The sequence below is a fragment of the Protopterus annectens genome, chromosome 3.part1, assembly GCF_019279795.1.
Source record: "Protopterus annectens isolate FY-2018-M chromosome 3.part1, PAN1.0, whole genome shotgun sequence".
In the NCBI taxonomy this organism is placed as follows: Eukaryota; Metazoa; Chordata; order Ceratodontiformes; family Protopteridae; genus Protopterus; species Protopterus annectens.
In genome coordinates this window covers 1,518,590,100-1,518,606,594 of record NC_056732.1, presented here as the reverse complement: position 1 = coordinate 1,518,606,594, position 16,495 = coordinate 1,518,590,100, and positions in this window count along the sequence as shown.

The following is a 16,495-nucleotide window of genomic DNA, read 5'->3' as shown; positions in this document are numbered from 1 at the left end:
CACTTTAACTGCAAACTATCAGTTTTGTTAATGGATGACACCTTTTGATTAATGCATATTTAAGGAGTTGCTTTTGATTTGTTTTAATGAAGTCTGATGAAGTCAGAGACGTGAAAGCGCTTACTTTTTTATCCTGTTGCTGTTCTCAACAATAAATGGTAAACTACAACGCAGTTTTTGCTGTTTCTTCAAGCCTCATCAGCCATTGGTGCACCCTTGGTTTTCTTTTTATTACAATTAGTGTGAGTGTTGAGGATTTTATTGTCTTGGCCTGCGTCTACTAATCTGGTTAACAAAATGAAAATAAATGCCACAAAGATGCATATAAACTACAGAAAAAGTGCTCAGAAATTTCTTTCTTTTGATTCTGTTAAGCAGGTAGAGTCATAAGACAATCAGATTGCAAAGGTGATACATAAGCATTTAAAATAACGAAGAGCAAACAGCACACTTCAATGAATACATCGTATATGTTACATGGCACTAGAGATACTGTATCCTGTACAACGAATTAAAGGAGTAATTGGGATGAGGAATGTAAAATGCCTATAGAAAAAAATGGGTAATGAGCAAGGCACCCCACAAAATATATTTGAAATAAAACATAAACAACAAAAGATTTTTCTAATAATATCTACAGAACAAAGGATAAATCACCACATTTGTTCACACGGCTAAAAAATAAAGTCTTTCGGCTTTTCCTGGTTAGGGGTCTCCACAGCGGAACTCCGGTCTGCTAATGATTGGCAGTGGATTTTTACAGTGCCGAGTTGCCAGCCTGATGCCCAACCTTCAAAGAAGGCACACCCATTCACTCTCGCACCTACCTGCATGTCTTTAAATGTCACTCGACCATGGGAAGGACATATAGACTCAACAAAGAATGCGCTCCAGTTGAGAAATGAACTGGAGAACCTCTTGCTGTGAGGTGACAATGCTAACTGCTGCATCACTGCAGCTATTAACACGGCTAACGTTAACAATACAGTGAACAATAAATAAATTCAGATTTGTTAAATCCCAGTGCAAGAGGAATAAGACAAGTGACCAGAACTTGCCATATTTGTCAAACGGCCAAATTAACACATAAGTTACAACGCAAGTAACATATGTTTCAGCTCATTTATTTCTTAGGTTTATAGGCAGTTTCTAGGCCTATGGGTGACTGACCAGTGAGAAGCCTAGTCAGAATATCAAGTAAAAAAAAAAAATGTGTTCCCTACCCTTATCAAGGACAGCTGCACAACATACCCCTGGGGTGAATTTGTGAATACCCATGGAACAGATGACTGTAGATTTAAAAGTTGCTAAGGTGCTGCTTTTTTATGAGCCGGGGAGTCTTTTCCATAAGTAAGGAATTATTTTGGTCAGACACCTAGCACACATGAAGGTCCTGTTTATTTGCTGATGGATGTTAAGGTCTTTCACGCAGGTATTCTTTGAGCCACTAGTTTTGTGGAGGTGAAGCAGACCCAGTAGACAAGAGTCATTCATAGCACAGAAGGCCAGGTAGAGATCAACAGGTAGTAGCCTCTGTGGGATGAAATACAATGAGAGAGCTTTTATGCTAACCTAGGGAGCTACGACCATTTTCTTAGTTAGGAATCTTTGAGTTGATTCGGGTTGTGTTAATGCTTGGAGAGGTACATATGTAAGGGTGTAGCACAGTCAAGCTGTCTAATGCAGTATGCATAAAGAAGACCCAGGACCTCCCTACTACTAGAGGCTATACTCTGGAGATTAACTATTCTATGTGGAGTGATTCCCTAACTGTTACAGGTACACAGTAGGCAAAAGTTAGTTCATTACTGAGGATGAAGTGCAGATCTGTAATCACTTTGTCAGTCATAAGGTGGTGTCCATTATATGGTAGAAATTAGGCGAGTTATGCTCCACAAGTAAAACCAGACTACATCTTTTGGCCTAGAGTATGAGCCCATGATTGTCACATGATACATTTTTTTCTAGCTAGGCGGGCACGTCCTGATGCACACTTGTGCAGTGAGATGGGTTGCATGGTTGTCTGGTATGTAGTCACATGTTATATGTATTACTAGCTTGTTAACAATTTTCACGTATCACTTGCCAAATCCCCACCCCACTACAGCTCATATTTTGCCCATGAAACTAACTGTTTTGTGTCACTGTTGACTGGGAAGCACTGATCATAGGGATGTGCATGTATGATTTGCTTTTGCCACTTTTTTATCAAGCTTATTATAACATTTGACTTGGAGTTAATGAGAGGTAAATTGAGGAAACATTCACCATTCAGTCTAATACTATATTCATGGGTAACTTTAATTACTCCACTATTAAATGAGAATCATATATGACATCAAATGTACAGGCACAGAGATTCCTGGATTTTGTACACACAAACTCCCTGGACCAGATTGTCAATACACCAACTAGGGCTGCAAACATACCTGATCTGGTCTTCACTAATATGGGAGAGTGCTGCACCCCCTAGTGTAATGTCTTCTTCAGTAAGATCAAACCACAGAATAGCATCCTTTGAAGTAAAAATAAAACCTGGAACCCCAGCTAACCCCGGAATGTTCAAGAACTACTTTAAGGCTAACATCCTAGTATTAAATGATAACCTGAGACAAACGAATAACCAATAAAGTAAAAACAAGTCTTGTACTGCATAGAATCCACCAACAGCAAAGATAACAAATGGTCCTCTTTATTCACACCAGATTGTGCTTTGAGGCTTAACCAAACTTCCTGCGAATAGGGTTGCCACTCTTTTTACCATAAGCTGTTGCAAAGGCCGCAAAAGACTGCCCTGAAAACTGAGGTCCATTATCAGACACAAGTACCTCTGGGATACCATGGCGAGCGAAGAAAGATTTTAAGTGGGTGATGACCTCGGATTTGCTATGTTTCAACAATGCGATCTCAAGAAACCTGGATAAGTAGTCCACAGCAAGAAGGTAAGTATGACCTTTTAGTTCAAATAAATCCGCGCCCACTCTTTGCCATGGTCGGTCAGGACATTCTGTTGGGATGAGGGGCTCAGGAGGATTCCTTCTCTCTGAGATGCATGTCCTGCATCTTAAAACCATGTCATTTATCTGCTGGCTAAGTCCAGGCCACCAGACGGTCTGACAGGCTCTGGCTTTGCACTTCACAATGCCTTGATGTCCCTCATGCAATTTCAACAACACCTCATTACGCATGGCAGAGGGATAACAAGGCGCCAATCTTTAAAAGCAACCCATCTTTCACTGTTAGTGTGGACCGATCTGGCCAGTAGCTCTTCAGTAAGGGTTCCTGGTTCGCATACAGCGGCCACCCCTGGCTGCACAAGTCCATGACCAGCGACACACACTGTCCGCCAGCTGCTCCCGTAGTGTTTGGAGGAAGGATGGCTTCACCTGCATGTTTTCCACAATACTGTTCACGTAGATATCCGTGTCCTCCATTAACTCCGCTTCCTCCGGGTTAGCTTGGTTTTAAGTGGAGAACGTAACAGGGCATCTGCCACCCACAGTGATTTCCTGGAGCTGCACTGCACCGTGTATGAGAACTGCATCAATCTCATCCTAAAGCGTTGGATTCTGGGCGGTAGAAGATCCAGCGCCTGACCTCCCAGCAATGAAACCAGGGTTTGTGATCAGTCTCTAGACAGAACGATTTGCCTAATAGGTAATCTCGAAGCGCTCACATGCCCAGGTAGACGCTAGAGCCTCTTTCTCAACCTGTGCATATCGTTGCTCTGTGGGTGAGAGTGACCTTGATGCGTATGCCACGGGTCTCCAGCCGTCCTCCCATTGTTGCTGCAACACACTCCTAACCCAAAGGAAGAAGCCGCTGAAACCTTCGTGATCCCTCTCCGGTCATACACAGCCAAAACCGGAGGTGAGGTGATTGGTTCTTTTATGTCCTTGAACGCCCTTTCCTGGTCCCCACCCTAGTCCCAGCTGTTCGTTTTTCATAATAAGTCTCTCAAAGCTCTGTCCCTCTCAGCCAAATGAGGGATGAACTTCCCACCTGATTCACCATGCCCAGGAAACTCCTAAGTTCTCCTACTGTAGCAGGTGCCGCCATCTCCGTGATGGACGCGGTCCTCCTTGGGTCCGGGCTTATACCAGCATTCGTAATGACATGGCCCAAGAAAGTCACTGTGCCCCTCGACAGGTCACATTTCCCTACATTCAACGTAATACCTGCTTCTTCCAGTCTCTTTAATACCGCGTGAAGCCGGGCATCATGCTCCTCCTGGCAACGCCCCAGACCAACACATCGCCCATGTGACAAATCACACCCTCTAATCCTTCAATGACCTCTGCCATCATGCGTTGAAAGTGTTCGGGTGCAGAATTAATGCCAAAGGGAAGGCGATTGAAACAGAAACGCCCAAAAGGGGTTATGAATGTGGTAAGCGGCCGACTCCTCTGACAAAGGAATTTGCCAAAATCCCATATTGGCATCCAGTTTGCTAAACACCTTCACCCCAGCAAGCATCCCAAGACTCTGCTCAACCGAGGGCAGCACGAACCTTTCCCTGCATAATGATTCATTTAGCTTAGTGTAGTCTACACATAGTCTCAGCCTGTTACTGTCTTTCTTTGGGACTACCACCATGCCTGCACACCAATCAGTAGGTTCTTCCATTCTGGTAACGACACCCAGCGCCTCCATCCTCATTAACTCCTCTTTCACTTTTCCCATCAATGGCAGTGGTATCCTCCTGGGGGTCTTCAGAGAGTATGGCACCGCCTTTGGCTGAAGCTTTATGTGGTATTTCCGCTGCACTACCCCCAACCCAGAGCATAAGTCCGGGTATGAGGTCTTCAAAGACTCCATGGTGATAGTGTCAACACATTTCAAGAGGCCCAGTCCCTAAATAGCAGGAAGGCCTAAAAGCGGCATGCGGAGTCCTTTTACAACATACACTTTCTCACATGTCTGTCTTTGTCCATAGCCAAGCTGAAGCTCCAAGGATCCTGTAACCTCCAGTGGCATCCCTCCAGGACCCAACAAGGGTTTCTCCGGCTGCTGGAGCACAGGAGCATTCTTCCCACTGAACAAGTTGTGCAGGTCTGACTTGGAGATAACAGTAACATCCGCCCCCGTGTCAAGCTTGAAAGTCATAGGTGTGCCCTGTATTTTCACCTCCACAATCCAGGAATGGTTCCCGGAGGAGACAGAACCAAGGAAGAACCCCTGTTCTTCACGCCACTCGCTCCTCGCCTTCCTCAATACTCTGCACCGCCTTGAACTGTCGGCAGACCCGCTGGTAGTGGCCCTTCTTCCCACACGAGCGACATCTTGCAGCAATCGCCGGGCATAGGAGTCTATGGTGAAATGGCCCCCCACACCTGTAACACTGCGAGCTCGGGGCGTCTTTACTCTTTTGCGTCTGGCGCTGAAAAATCGGTGCCAAGGGCTTGCCCCAACCTTTCGAGGCCTCTGGCCTGCGTCTGGCATCCCGTGGTGTCTGCACAGCATTCACGTTATACTGCAGGGCGGTACTGTCGCACCGCAAGGCCGCTTGCTGCTTCTTGACCTCCTCCGACTGTCTGGCCATATTTACAGCTCTCTAAGTCCAACTCTTTCTCCATCTGCATCCGCCGACAGTCTGGTGTCTGCCAAGCCCACAACAATTCTATCCCTTATAAGCTCGTGCAGCCCCATAATTGCAATGTTCGCTAAAGCATGCAGGGCAGTAACAAAACCATCAACAGTCTCGCTCAGTTCTTGTTTTCGCATGTTAAATCGTGCACGCTCAGAACAATGTTCTTTTGACAATAAAAATCTTTCAAACCCTCCTTCACTTTGGCATACCCTGGTGCTCTGCTCGGTTAGCTTGAGGCCTCTCAAGACATCGCCGGCCTCATCGCCCATACAGTATATCAGGGTGTTCACCTGGTTCCCTTCTGGGTTGGAAGATAAATTACTGGCCTGCCGGAACCGCTCAAACCGGGCGTATCCATCGTGTCCATTCGTGGGGCTTGGAGAAGTCAAAGGGCTCTGGCGGCTGAATACTGAATGTAGCATTGGGAGCGCTAGCCGCCATGTTGATTCTAGCTCGTGGCTGCCGACCATTCTCGTCGTCCGACATGTCCGCTCTCCACGGCACTTGGCCCCTCGTACGGTCTTCAGCAAGAGGTCAGCACTCCCAGGCACAGCCACACAGCACTTCTGACACCATGTCGTATTCTTTTACCTTAGAAAGAAGACGCGGGACAACGGTGTGCAGTTGGTACCAACTCCAAACTTTATTGACCGGCCAACATACCTTACAATACGCAACAACTTCCTGTCTCACGCCCTTGCGTCATGCACTTTCCTCCGCCCCCAAAGAGCACTAGCTAAGGCAAGACAACACAGTCCATTGAATACACCACACTGAGGATGAAGTGCAGATCTGTAATCACTTTGTCAGTCATAAGGTGGTGTCCATTATATGGTAGAAATTAGGTGAGTTATGCTCCACAAGTAAAACCAGACTACATCTTTTGGCCTAGAGTATGAGCCCATGATTGTCACATGATACATTTGTTTTGTCTAGCCCTTGCTGGGGCATCTGGGTTTCAGTGTGGGAGTGACATTGTGCAGTGAGATGGGTTGCATGGCTGTCTGGTATGTAGTCGCATGTTAGTGATGAGCAATCTAATGCTTGTTAACAATTTTCACATAGTATCACTGTGCTCCAAATACCCCCACCCCACTACAGCTCATATTTTGCCCATGAAACTAACTGTTTTGTGTCACTGTTGCCTAGGAAGCACTGATCATAGGGACGTGCATGTATGATTTGCTTTTGCCACTTTTTTATCAAGCTTATTATAACATTTGACTTGGAGTTAATGAGAGGTAAATTGAGGAAACATTCACCATTCAATCTAATACTATATTCATGGGTAACATTAATTACTCCACTATTAAATGAGAATCATATATGACATCAAATGTACGGGCACATAGATTCCTGGATTTTGTACACACAAACTCCCTGGACCAGATTGCCAATACACCAACTAGGGCTGCAAACATACCCAATCTGGTCTTCACTAATATGGGAGAGTGCTGCACCCCCTAGTGTAATGTCTTCTTCGGTAAGATCAAACCACAAAATAGCGTCCTTTGAAGTAAAAATAAAACCTGGAACCCCAGATAACCCTGGAATGCTCAAGAACTACTTTAAGGCTAACATCCTAGTATTAAATGATAACCTGAGATAAACGAATAACCAATAAAGTAAAAACAAGTCTTGTACTGCAGAGAATCCACCAACAGCAAAGATAACAAATGGTCCTCTTTATTCACACCAGATTGAGTGCTTTTGTATGGCTGTAACAAAAACTTCCTCAGAATAGGGTTGCCACCCCTCCATTTTTTTCCGGACTATCCAGAAATCAAACTGATTGTCTGGTAGTCCGGAAAACACTGTACAAGCTCTGGTATTCTGTTTCAAAAAGAAAACAGACTATCAGAGTTTGTAAATCAGCTGATTTACTATGCTTTTTTTACAGAAAAGCGTAGTAAATCAGCCGAAAGCAGGCAGCAGGAACAGAAAAAGAGGGTGTTCCCTGCTGAATGATATCATTGTGATGTCACAAAAATGGGCGTGGTGTGGGTGGGAGATGGGGTGGGCGGATTAGTGGTGATGCAAGGGGTGTGGCTTTACTCCGGTTTTAGCCAAGATGAAAGGTGGCAACCTTACCTCAGAATAATCAGATGCATCACACACCCACATTTAAATAACCCTCTCAACAGATCACATGTCTAAAATATACACCCATTTAAAGGGATATAACTCTAAAAAACAAACAACCATTACTGTCTACAAAGTTAAAAACTCAAATTCTGTGTTAAAACCAAACACATTAAATAAAATGTGTTTAAAGTACATAAATTTACACATGATAGGACAATAACCTAAGCACACAAGCTATAGAGACAGAGTCATTTATGCCAGGAGGAACTGTGGCATTTAACTTTAATTTCCAATACAAATTCATACACTCTAATAAATCATGCCATGGACCCCCCAGTGTGTTCTGCTGAATCACATCAATGCCAAAAACTAAGAAATCATGTTCAGGGTATGTTTTGATATGACAATATAATGAATTGGTACTTCTCTTATGTTTAATATCATTTATGTACTCATAGATCCTTTCCTCAAAAGGACGGGCAGTCTTACCAACATAAAAACTGGGGCATTTTCGACAAATAGCTAAATACACTATGCCCCCCAGTTTTTCAAGTACAATGGAACTTTGTCCTAATACGAATATTACCCACAAACACTTCTGTACTTTCCAGAATAAATGGGCATTGCGAACATATGCCACATTTAAACGTGCCCCTTCTCTTCACGCTAACAGTAACAAAGGGAGCGTCATCTTTTTCTAACAAATTCTTAGTACACCTGGCGTGTTGATACACAAACTTGGGAGCTTCTCCCAAAATATTAGTTATTCCATCAAAAGCTTTAAAAATATTCCAATTGTGTCTAATAATTTTCTGAATGTCAAGGTATTCAGCTGTATAGGTAGTAATAAATGCCCTAGAATACCCATCCATTTTTTGGTTATCAGTCTCAATATAATGCTCATTTGCAGCTAAAATAGGTTTGATATACCCCCTGATTTCTTTTCATTGAAATCTCTTCATAAATAACCTTAATTAATTCTGTGGGGTAACCTCTAGCCACAAACATTTCTCTTAACTTAATGCATTCTAACTGAAACAGATTGTCGTCTGATATCATGTGGGCTAACCTCACGTATTTTCTTTTATAATCCCTCTTTTTTGATGGGTCGAATGACAACTACCATAGTGCAGTAGACTGTTCAAATAGGTCTCTTTTCTAAAGATAGAACTTTGTATTGATTTATTGATGTCATATTTCTAAATCAAAACATCCAAATAACTGATGCTATCAGTACTGTGATGAGAAGTGAACTTCAAAAAAGATGTGGTAGAGTGTAAATATTCAATAAATTTGTTGGTATCCAATTCACCTGCATCCCAAGCAATACAAATATCATCCAAAAACCTGTCATAGAGATGCCAGGTTGGAAAATTTGCTTGGTTAAATAAAAATTGCTTTTCCCATTGTAATAAAACCATATTTGCAAAAACAGGGGCGGAACTAGTACCCTTCGCTACACTTTCTTTTGTTGGAACAACTGCCTATCTAGGTGCACAGAGCTGTTCTTTAGTACCATGTCGAACAAAACATTGAGCACATTGATATCATCCTGACTAAATACACCAGATTCGTGAATAAAATCGTGAAACCACTCCATTCCTGTATCCTGCAGAATCACATTAAATAAATTCACAACATCTGTAGTAACAAAGGCCAATTTTGGACTAAATTTTACTTTTCCTCAGTTTAGCCAAAAAGTCCCATGAATTTCGTACTACATGAGAAAATTTAGTAACCAAAGCCTTGACTTTCTGATCTATATATACTGCCACAGGGTGAGTAATCAAGGTCCTGACACTGACTATAGGGCTCATGGTGGGGGGGTCTGTGACGGACTTATGAATTTTGGGGATGCCAAAAAGGGGGAAACCACTGGGTACTTTACTTGTAAAAATTCAAAGACCTCTCTAGATATTTCTCCCTGGTCATGCATGTCCTGAAGAAAAAAGTGAATCTTAGCATAACAAACATGAACATAATTTAGTGAAATCTGTTCATAGAAATTTTCATCAAAAACATAAATAAACATTTTGTTCAAGTAATCCCCTTTTGTCATAAAGACTACCCAACCCCCGTTATCCGGCTTCATAACCCTCAGTTGCTTGTTGGACATTAGCTCTCTCAAAAGTCTAAATTCAGCATTAGTTAAATTGTCAACATGTACATCATGACTTTTATGTTCCAACAAACCCCTAAAGTTGAACTCATGCATCTTTTCAAAAATGATCAAAGCTGTAGCCAAAACAGGATTGAAAGTACTGTTCCTTTGCAAAACATTGGCAAAATGAACATTGTGAGAACGTCTGAACAACAATTGAAAGTTCAACTTTCTTAGATAAAGTTTCAAGTCAATAAGCAAGGTTTCAATTTTAGCGTGTGCAGTTGGTACAAACATTTGCCCCTTGCTCAATAAACCTGGTAGGTTTCCATCAAAAACATAATCAGTAAAATTATATACTTTAAAATCTCCACTTGAATTTACTAGAATATTAGGAAATGTTTCAACAGTACCTGTGGTATAAACAATATCTAAAATGTCCAAAGACTCTGTGATTAATGGAGAAAGGAATTCCTCCTTGTGTAGCCTCTCATGGACTTCCCTCGATTCCAGGGTCTCTGGAAATGGGTCTGCAGATGATAATCTTCTGCATTGGACAACGGGCTCTGGTTCCGGTTCCTGAGCCTCTCAGACCTCCTGGGTTGAACTGGATCTAAAGGGATTGCAGGTTCATCTTGTACTTCATAATATGAAGCCTCCATCTGATGATTTCCCTCATTCTCACCCTTAGACTCATGGCTCCGCCCTCTGGGCCCCTCCTATTGGCTGGGGATACTCCGGTACTCATGACAATCACGTTTCAACTTTTAACATTTCCTTTTCCAAATATCTGTAACTACGGAATTAATTCTAGTAAAAATGGCAGCATATTGCTGATGTTGAACTGAAAATAATGCATCATTTTTTTATTTTTGTAGCCGAAGATTCTGCTTCTCTCATTAAATTGTCAGTGTTCAACTGGTTATGTTTTCTCAGGATTTTAAGCATTTCTACCCCCTTGTTTGTTGAGCAATTCGATTAATTTGAGGTGCAACGGAGACCCTGCCACCAATCCATTGGGGGTAATTCCAAAGACGGAGTCCCTTAGGGACTCTTTCAGAGTGAATACATTCTGTTAAGAAAACATTTTCCACCTGTAGTTTTCTACACTGTAAGAGGACTTTTTCTAGAGCATTCAAAGAATCACTATAAGAACCAGTCTCAGTACTTACACATTGCAGGTTGATGGTAGAATGTAACCAATGATTTAAATTAATGTTTTGATTAATGTTGTCCCCACCTCAGCTCCCAAAGAACAGGAACCAATAAAGGCTGGAGGGAAAGGGTTCTTCAATCACACAGGTATGTGTTGAAAGTTGGAATGAGGTGGTGTACTTACACCAGTTCCAGTGGAACGCTCCATGAGTTGTTGCGCCAACAAGGTGAGTTGCCCCACACTCTTGTGAAGTTCTTCTAAACTAGGACCAGTCTTGTTACCACCACTGCCTTGACTCTCCACCAAAGACATAGTGACAACCCAAGACAAACCAATAGCCAACAAGGTAAAAACAAGACTTGTGCTGCAGAGAATCCACCAACAGCAAAGATAACAAACAGTCCTCTTTATTTACACCAGATTGAGCACTTTCATATGGCTGTAACAAAAACTTCCTCAGAATCATCAAGTACATTACACATCCTGGTATAAATTATTCTGTTTCTGTAGCTAGTGTGCTTTGGTTATTGTCCTATCATGCGTGAATTTATGTACCTTAAATGCACATTTTATTTAATGTGTTTGGTTTTAACACAGAATTTGAGTTTTTAACTTTGTAGACAGTAATGGTTGTTTGTTATTTAGGGTTATATTCCTTTAAATGGGTGTGTATTTTATGTTATCTGTTGAGAGGGTTCTTTAAATGTGGGTTCCACTCTAAACTATCTGATTTGAAAGAAAACTTAAGAATAGGGGTTATACAGAAGATGAACTTCAAAAGGAACTGGTAGATATAACTGAACTAAGGGGAAGTAGAGCACATCCCTAGTATGCTGATATATCGAATATAGATGTTGGAACTAAAGTAAGTAGTGAATATAGTGAAATAAAAATCTCTATGTTCTACACTAGTACAATAAAGGAATATCAGATATTATAAAGAAAAACTGGGGTGTCTTGATGGCTGACCCCATAATTAAGGGTGATGTACCCAAGTTCAGGTTTAAGAACAAACAAAATCTGAAAAGAATGTTATGCTACCCTAGAAACAGAACTGAACATTTGTTATCCATCAATGCCTTTACCCATGCATGTGGTAGCTGTAATTTATGTTCCTATATCAACTCAAATGGATATTTTACACACCCAGATACAGGATAGCAATTTAGGTTTACTGTGACAGCTACATGTCAGACATCACATGTGGTTTACTTAGCGGTTTGTGACCTGTGTTGTTCATTTTATGTAGTAAAAAATGGAGAGACCCCTTAAAGATAGAATTTGTGAACACATATATAGTATTAGAACACAAACTGGTATTAGTGCACTTTCTAAACGTGATTTTTCTTGGTGATTCACATACTTTTAAATTTATGGTTATAGACGTGAATGTTCCTACTTTAATAGAAGGGGATGTTAGAAATTTTACAGAAAGTAAAGACGTGAACTGGATTTTAAGACTTAGAGCTGATAAGGGTCTTGGTCTCAATGAAAAAGCATCTCTGAGACCTACCCTAAAATCTAGAAGAATAGCCATTCATTGATGTATCTTAAATATATATATATATATATATATATATATATATATATATATATATATATATATATATATGTCTATAGTTTTATTATATATATTTTTATAGTTTTTATGTTAGGATATTTTATATGGATTGTTGTAAGTTGCTTTGACTTTAAGATGATGCTCATATTAATTGCTTTTAAGATTTGATTGGTTGAATGTTCATATTTAAAAGGAGTTTTTAATGTGTGTCTTTTGTTGGCCTGAAAAAGCTATTAGCGAAAGTGCTTACCATTTTGTTACAATAAAAGTTGTTTTATGGTTCAACTGCTGCCTGGTTGCTACACTGCTATATTTTTTCCCTGGAAATATTTACTTTAGCAGTGCTGCATTCATCCTGAAGGATGCTTTCATTGGCATTAATACACAATTGTGTGCAGTGCTCATTGTTAATGGAGCCAAATATACTGAGTCAGAACATATAGCAAACCTACTTGCCAGCAAATTCAGTTCCCACTTTACTCCTCTCTCCCCCTCAACCTCCCCTCAGAAAATAACATCAAATATAACTTCACCTACTATCAGGTAGGGAACAGGTCCTTAATGATCTCTTTATGGCCAAGGACACTGCATTAATGTGCCAGACAATATACCAGGAAGGGAGCCTTCTAAATAGCATGAAGCATGATCTATCAGACCCTAGGGAATTACTCTTCAACTGTAGCCTAAAAACAGGTTTCATGCCTCTAAAATGGAGAACAGCAACAGTCATCCTTCTGCACAAATGTGGGCCATCTACAGACCCTGGAAACTACAGACCCATAAGTCTCTCTAGTCTCATACTCAAAGCCATAGAAAGAAGTATCATGGAAATGATCAATAATGATATACGAAACCTCCAGACACTGGATCCAACCCAGTTTGGTTTTGTCGAGGGCAGGTCATGCCTACTCAACCTGGTGGAATTCTTTGAGAAGGTCACCAAAGCAGTGGATGAGTGTGCCTTGACCTGATAAAGGTATTTGACACAATACTCCACTCAGCATTGTTGACAAACTCAAGAGGTTAGGTATAAACCCTTATGTCACCCAGTGGATAGCCAGCTGGCTCATAGACAGGACCCAGGAAGCTAAAATTGAGGAGCCCACCTTGGCAAAGAGGCCACTCACAAGTAGCGTCCTCAGGGATCAGTCCCGGAACCACTCCCTTTTGGCATTAACTTCTCTGAATTCAATGCCAGTGTCAATGGCCTCTGGCTAACTAGATTGCAGATGATTGCAAATTAGAAACAGTCATAGAACCCCCACCTTTGTTCTCCAGGAAGGGCTGGCAGGGACAAATAACTGGTGTCAGAGCCATTGACTAAAAACTAAACACCAATAAATGCATAATACTCACTCTTAACTACCATATTGACAACACACCCCAAAGAGTTGACCCAGTAGTCAGGGACTTGGGGACACACATAGACAGTAATCTAGCCTTTGACCATCACATGTCTACAGTAGTGAGGAAACCATTCTATGTTGTGTAACTTATAAACAAAGGTATGCCATCTAGGTCCAAGGAGACCATTGTTCCACTGTATTCAGCACTCATCAGACCACTGGAATGGTCACAGAGGTTCCTCACTAAAAGAATACATGACATAAGTAACATGTCCTATGCAGACCACCTCAAGGCCCTTTCCCTGTATTCTGTCTCCTATACCCTGTTGAGGGGAGATCTACGACTGGCATACAAGGCAGTGTCAGACCCCACTCTGATGGATTCTATTTCCCATCCACTCATCAAGATTTCTCTTGAAGAGGGCCAGTGAGGCTCTCCGCTTGACATGTATGGGAAGTCTATTTCATCATAGATGTGTACTAGGCTAATGACCACAAGGGCCCTTTTAAGACTAGTAATGCATTCCAAATCTCTGACAAGCTCTGGTACCATTGATAAGTATAAGCAGGGGCCTGGGAGATGAACAATTTACAGGCTGCCTGTATCCATTAGAGACATAGGTGCCAAACCAGGGATGAATTTCCTGTTCTCATTCAATTGTCCAAGTTACACCTGAATTAGGTGAGGGAGGAATTATGCTTTACATGGATGGGAAGCCTGCTCCACAGAAGGGGTAGTCTCTAGGATACATACCTGTCTCTCTGCCAGGTCCTATTTATATCACAGGCAAGGTTTAAGTCTTTAGCTTTAGAATGGGTAATTCTGGTGCTGTTTGTTTTACAGATATTCACTCTGGGGATCACTCCAGTGGCTCTACTCGACAGAGACACCGGGAACTAAGGTCAGGATGGCACGATGCCAGGGTAATCCTATGGCTAGACTTGTAAAGGCTCCAGGGCCATTAGTCCAGTACACACCTATGAACCTATGAACCTATGAAGTGAAAGATGAATTCACCAATTTATGCATAGCATCCCTTATTTATGAGGTTTTTTTTTTAAAGAAAGTTTGGGGACATGGGAGTGGTATTGGACATATGACAACTTCTGGAAATGTGCCTTCATAAGCAATACTTGATTGGGCAAACATGTTTTCATCATAAAAGACACCATCATGTTTAGGGTCTGAAAAGTATGTTTGTTGTTATGCAATGATACAGTCAGGCTTTCTCTAATGTGACTGCTTAAAACATATTTATTTAATTATCCACTGTTGACCAGGTCAGTCCCACTAGTCTAGTAGACTTTTTTTTTGGGGGGGTGGGACCTGAGGTGGTATTTATACGACTAAGGAACATTTGCCCAGGGCTTTGGGGAACTTTCTCTGCTCTTTTTGAGCATTAGATGGCAAAAGAGGGCTGTCACTAGTGCTTGGAAGAACTCCAAGATAGGGTCTAACAGAAGTAACAACATGGAGGAAAACAGTGTACAATCATTTAGAAATATAGAGAAGAATGCTGAACAGATGGAAATCATGATGGGTAAGGAAGCAGATGCTGTTGTGGAGACATTGGAAACTGATTCTGTTGTAGCAGATTATACAAATAGCATTTACCTGCTTCTCAGACAGCGTCTGTGCAGGGAAACACTGCAATAACAGAGCTGGAAGATAGTGGCATGCAGAATAAAAAAATGCTGGAACTGCTTGACAAGGAGGAAGTAGGAGATGAGTCTGCTATTTCATGAGGTGAGATGGCAGATCATGTGTTTACTAAGCATGAGGAACAGAAAGAACAAGTGTTTGACAGAGATACTGACAGAGAAGAATCATTCCACATTATAAATAAAACATTTTCAGACATGGTGAGTGGCAACAACAAGCAAAAAAAGGTACTGTAAATGATTTTCTTTATAAAAAAAGGACTGTGACCCTAAGAATTAGAAATAGTGCTGCTGTAGAGCATTGGGGTTTTCTTTTAGAGATATAACATCTTTTATTCCTTTAGGTAAAGAGGTCTTGTATGACATCACATATGAAACTGAACTGTTACTGCATAAATACCTAAATGAATATGAAAAGAAAAAAATTATCCATGGAACATTTTTTTTGTAGGTCAAAGACTGAAATTTAAAATAAGTATGTGTCTGTACAATTCAGAACTGGTGTCCTAGACTTTCAAGATGGTGGACAACCTGTGAGCACTCTCTTCCTACAGCTCCGCAACCCTATATTTAAATCTTCGTAATCAGGAAGCATCAGCCTGCAATCTCAGCATATTGGAATTCCCGATATAAGAAACAAACCATCTGGATACATTAGTATTTGACTAGTCAAGTTTTAATCTAGAAAAACTAACTTGTCTTTACCCTGGATACTTCTATAGCAAAGGCACATGACATTTTGAGGCCTAACCTTACTTGTGGTAAGTGCTGCATATAGTAAATAACTGTGATCTTGCTGAAATCAAACCATGCCTAATGACTTGGAACAAATGGAATTATAAACAACCAAAACTATGCTTTCACAAATAGCTTCACCTGAAAAAGAAGCATTATCAAAAAGGCAGCGAACATTAAAACAGCAAGATGCAAGTAAGTCTACCTCTAAAACAAAAGCAGAAGGGGCTTATACCATGGATGATCTGAAATCTGCTCT